This window comes from Mus musculus, chromosome 4, assembly GCF_000001635.26.
Source record: "Mus musculus strain C57BL/6J chromosome 4, GRCm38.p6 C57BL/6J".
Lineage (NCBI taxonomy): Eukaryota > Metazoa > Chordata > Mammalia > Rodentia > Muridae > Mus > Mus musculus.
The window spans coordinates 47917486-47922873 of NC_000070.6; the positions used below are offsets into that span (position 1 = coordinate 47917486).

Sequence of the window (5388 nt, forward strand, 5' to 3'; positions counted from 1 at the left end):
GAGGTGGTGAGCTTTTTAAATAAGAGCAGCACGTTCATGAACAGGTAAAATGGATCAGCAGTTAAAAGTGACAGCTATAACTAAGGACTACTGAGAGTAACAGCAGGAGGGCTTTTCCCAGGAGATGGGCCCCTAATGAGTTATCCAATACTAAATGGTCAGTCCTGAAATCATATTCACACAAGTAACACTAAGGGACTGAGAAGTCTTACACATACACACAAGCACACAATACACGTTGATATATGTATAAGATATACATATTATATGTATATATATGAATATGAAAAGGAGCCCATAATATTGAGAAGAAGCCAAAGGGAGTACATGGAGGTAGGGATTGAAAGGGGGAAAAGAAATGGGATATTATTTTTGTAATTATATATTTTTTTTAATTTTTAAATTTAATTTCTTGTAAAAGCGCTTGCATGCAGATGCAGGCCTGATGACGTAAGCTCAGTCCCTCAAAGGAGAGAATCAAAGGCCAAAAGTTGTCCTCACAACCTCTGTCTGGGCTGTCATGCACAGGGCCCAAAGCACTTACCTTATTTTCAGCCCCAGCACCCACATTCATCAATGCTCACTTACTGCTCTTGTGCACCATCACACATGGTGGTTTGTACTCATTTTTGTGGTCACCTGGAATCCCTGATTGCTGAGAATGGAGATGCAAGTGATGTCTTCCTGAGAGAGACTGCTCAGATAAGCTGTGAGCCTCCAGCCTGCCTCTCTCTCAGCCGCTCTGGGCATTCTGAGAGGAATGCTTAAGGCCATTGCCTCCACTAGGGCAGGGATGAAAAGGTCCCACCACAGGCCAACACAGACCTCAAAATCAAGCAAGCAAACAAACAAACAAACAAACCTAGCATTTAATCCCCACTAAAGAACCCATTGTTTCTCAGTAGACAGTGAATACAAACTCACCTTGGTCAGGCTCTGTTCTGTTCATTCATTTTAAAATTTCTCCTTGTAAAATATGGATAGTCAAGGGTGACCAGGCACTTAAAAAAAACACCAATTTTCTTTTCTTTTTTTTTTTTTTTTTTTTTTTTTTTTTTTTTTTTTTTTTTGGTTTTTCGAGACAGGGTCTCTCTGTATAGCCCTGGCTGTCCTGGAACTCACTCTGTACACCAGGCTGGCCTCAAAAATCCGTCTACCTCTGCCTCTACCTCCCAAGTGCTGGGATTAAAGGCACTCGCCACCACGCCCGGCTAAAAACACCAATATTTAAAAGAGACCAATATAAACATGCTAAAAGAAGAATCTATACAAGAAAGCTTTTCTCCACAGGAACAGGTTCGAAGTCCTCCCAGAAGTCCTTGAAACTACAGGCAGTACTGAACCTATACTTGTGTTCTCTCAAACAAAAATAGTTAAACTAAAGTATAAGTTATAAGTAAACAGAGTAAGAGGTTAACAGTGATATATCATAACACGCGTGTGATATGATAATATTCTGTAATATTCATTCTCCTCCCAGAATACCTTACTCAGCGCTCAGTCCTCTTGTGATTATGCATGTTAACATAATTCCCTAGAGATGAGACAAGTGAGGAAACTGGCCAAGTGAACATGTTAGGCCGCACAGCAGATACATGAGCAGGAGCACAGTCAGTCGGACAACCTGCAGAGCTGCTAAGTGACTAACAGGTAGGACACATGTACCAAGGGGACACTCAGGACAGCAGATAATTCATGCCCTAGTCAGGAGAGGATGTCACCGTTTCACCACCTTGCTCAGAATGACACAGAAAATTAAAACTTTCTACTTGTAGCAAAACCATGAAAGGTGTTCTGTAGGATAAAGGAGAATATTGTATCAGACAAGAGGTGAACACACAGGAATGGAGGCAAGACCCTAGTACTGAGGAAAATGGACTCCAGGTTGCTGTGGCCCACAGAGCTGCATCTGAATGCACAGTGCCCCTCCATTTTCCCACACAAGGAAGCTTTGCTGGCCTGACTGATGGCCCCACACCAGCATGAAGAGGCAGATCCCTCACACAAAGCGATTTACAGGCTAATGATAGGTGAGAGTCTCCCAAGACTCTTTGTGAAGACATGTTTCCCTCCAACCCCCGCATCCTGGACACAGCACTATTTGGCTCACAGTAAATCATGAGCATCTTCCATCCCATTATTATGACAGACAGATTGCGTTCCTGTCCTCAGGCTGGTGGGAACTTAACTCTCCCGCTCCAGGAGGGCCCCTCCCCAAGTTCTCTTCAGCAAGCTGTATGTAAATATTTATGCTTTCCTCTTGCATTCCACCTTGACAGCCCACCTTCTACTGAGCTGACATAATGGGAGAAACCATGACAACGAAAGCAAATGCATGACATACATCTGCCTTCTCAAATACCGGTACAAACAGGATCTGAGGGAGCAAGTGAGGATACATGGATGGATCGTCTTCGCAGCGATGAAAAGATGGCACATATGACCACTTCTGTACATTTAGAAAGGTTTGAGTGCTTGCCCAGAGACTCACAGCTTGGAAATTGCACCCAAATCCTGACACAAGTACCACCTTACAGTGTACAGATTTAATTGTTCTATGAGCTCCCTCCCCCCCCTCTCTCTCTCTCTCCTCCCTCTCTCCCTCCCTCTTTTCTTCTCCCTCCCAACCCCACACATTTGTATAATTTGCCACTCAATTTTAAATCACCTACAAAACTAATCATTAGTATTCATGCTTCACGGATTTATCTCTGAATTGAAGATCTGATATCACAGAAAGGCATCTTTGAGGTCCCCAGACCTGATTTGAGGAAGACAAGAAGCTATAACAGAAAAATCCTATGCCCTGGAGAACCAGACATGGGCCACAGGTCTGTCCTGAACACAAACTAATTAAATAACCTCCAGGGGCTTGCTGGTCCTCATCTACAAAATGAGTCTAGACTTATCTCTGCTGAGTTCCCTTTGAACTCTAAGATCTCTTCAGAAAACACACCATTCCCTCTACGTACATGCTGTGGTTCTGTAGCTTGATGGCTTTGTTGGACTCCTTACAGTGGGACATAGGGCTGTCTCTGATTCTTTTGTCCATTCTTGGGACCCTTTTTCTCTTACTGAGTTGTCTCATCCAGCCTTGTGCCTAGTCTTACTGTATCTTTTTATGCTGGTTTGTATCCCTGGGAGGCCTGCTCTTTCTGAAGAGAAACAGGAGAGTAGATGGGGGGGGGGGGCAGTGGTATTGGGGGAGGGGGGCTGATGTCAGAATGTATTATATGAGAAAATAATAAATTATTTTTTAAAAAAAGTGACCTGCCCCTGGATGTACTGCAGATGTGGCTGCTGTGTCGCTTGGGTATCATCCTTAGGTGGAAGAGAGGAAAGAGGCTGTGAGGCTGCGCCTGTGCTCAGTGTTCTGACCTATGAAAATCTGAATAATTAGTAGCCTAAAATTCCCTGAAAAGAAAAAGTGAGTCTAAGAAGACCACCAGTCCAGCAACACTTTGGCCCAGATGGGCTCCCAGGATGGGGAGCAAGGCAGAGACTAGAAGAACACACACACACACACACCCGTGCACAGAAACACAAGCCCTGGGCAGGAGTGAGCCTAAGATAGAGCACCCTAGCAAAGGGCTGCTAGAGTAGGCCAGGCAAGGTGTAACCCTGAGAGGACCATCAGTCTGGCCCAATGGAGCTCAGACAGGGAACTAGCCTGAGGCGACCCCATGCTGCAGAGGCCTTGAGGGGGGCAAATGATGCCCAAGATGACCTGCCCAGCTCCATAATGCACAAACACCCCTGGGATCACTTCTGAGTCTACTTCTGAATCAACCCAAGACACTCAGAGACCTTGGGCACTGCTACAAGGAGCAAATAAGTGATGGAGAAATGGAAGAGAAAGAGAAACAGAAGGATGTGGGCACAATGAAGAGAGACAGAACTGGAGATTGGAGGGTAGTGAGGAACAGTCTGATGTGAATAGCCAGTAATGCCAATTGGAAGTAAGGTGGGGTCCTGGCCTATGCTGCCACCAGGGGCCACATCTGGGCTTGTGTCCCTGCAGCAGTGGGAATCTGTTACCACCCAAGACTGATTTATCTCTGAATGAAGATCTGATATTATAGAAAGGCATCTTTGAGGTACTCAGACCTGATTTGAGGAAGACAAGAAGCTATAACAGAAAAATCCTATGCCCTGGAGAACCAGACATGGGCCACAGGTCTGTCCCTAACACAAATTAGAGGATGTCCCTGGTCTGGGCTGCTGCCTTGGGGACATGATATCTGAGGGTTGTGCAGAACTGTGACCACCCCTCACCTGGGAATCATGGGAGAACTGGCCCTGGGAACATGAGAGTAGGAAAGCTGCCCTAGCCCCTAGCCAGCTGCAGTACTCTGCAAAGCAGGCCCTGCACATTGTGGGAGTTGCAGGTAAGTAGGTAATTCTTCGCAAACACCATGCTCTCCTGCATGGTGTTTAATTCAGAGGTGATAGTCTTTTCCCAGGTTTGTGTCATAACTTAACCAGCTCTCTGTAGGGGACAATATTTTGCTATTATAAGTAATGCAGAGCAGCCATTCCCATTTTGATATTTCTTGCTCTGAGTTTCTAGGAGTACAATGGCTAGTGTGTGCATATCTGACTGAGGCTTATCAAGACCTTTGCCTAACTGTCTCTGCAAGCACAGTGCACTCTTCTGCCAGCTCCATGTGAGTCATACAAGCTCACTATCACGGAGTACAACTGCTTCAACTTTGGTCAGACCGATGGATATACCTGTCTCCTGTGGGGATCTGTAAACTGTCTCATGGCAACCAAGCATTCTCAATTCTTTCCCTGCCTATAACTATTCTATCCTTTGCCTGTTTTCCCATTGGATATTGGTGATAGTAAAAAAAAGAAGAGACTGTACGTACATCAGTTGATAAGCATATAAGCAGAATATTGCCATCTGGAGGGATGGAGGCTAGAGATAGGATTTGGGAGTCATGAAGGAACACATAGTGGCTATAGGCCATTTAGGCGCTTTAATAAGATTCCCTGATGATTGTGTGTGACTACAAGGTTTAGAGGAAAACTTAGGAGCGACTATCTAAGAGGTAAGAGTAAGGGGAAATGTAGCATTCCTTGTTCAAAATGCACAAGCCAGTAGTTAAAGCTATATGGAGCTACGAGGCATTTCCTACATCCATCCATCCTCTCTCTCTCTCTCTCTCTCTCTCTCTCTCTCTCTCTCTCTCTCTCTCTCTCTGTTCTCATAGCTTTTACTTGCTATTTAATACCATTCCAAGAAAAACATTTTTTTGAATTATTAGCATAGTTTTATCATTTGTCTTTATATTGTGTTAAAGTTTGAGATTTTGTGGCATATAATTTACACATAATAAATTTGCCCATCTAAAATATTTTCACAGAGCTGGGCAATGATTT

General features: G+C 44.4%; 1 pseudogene; it reads left to right on the plus strand.

Moving 5' to 3' along the window:
* Nucleotides 1–3269: 3269 nt before the first annotated feature.
* On the plus strand, nt 3270–3412 carry Gm22670 (annotated as a pseudogene).
* Nucleotides 3413–5388: the final 1976 nt, after the last annotated feature.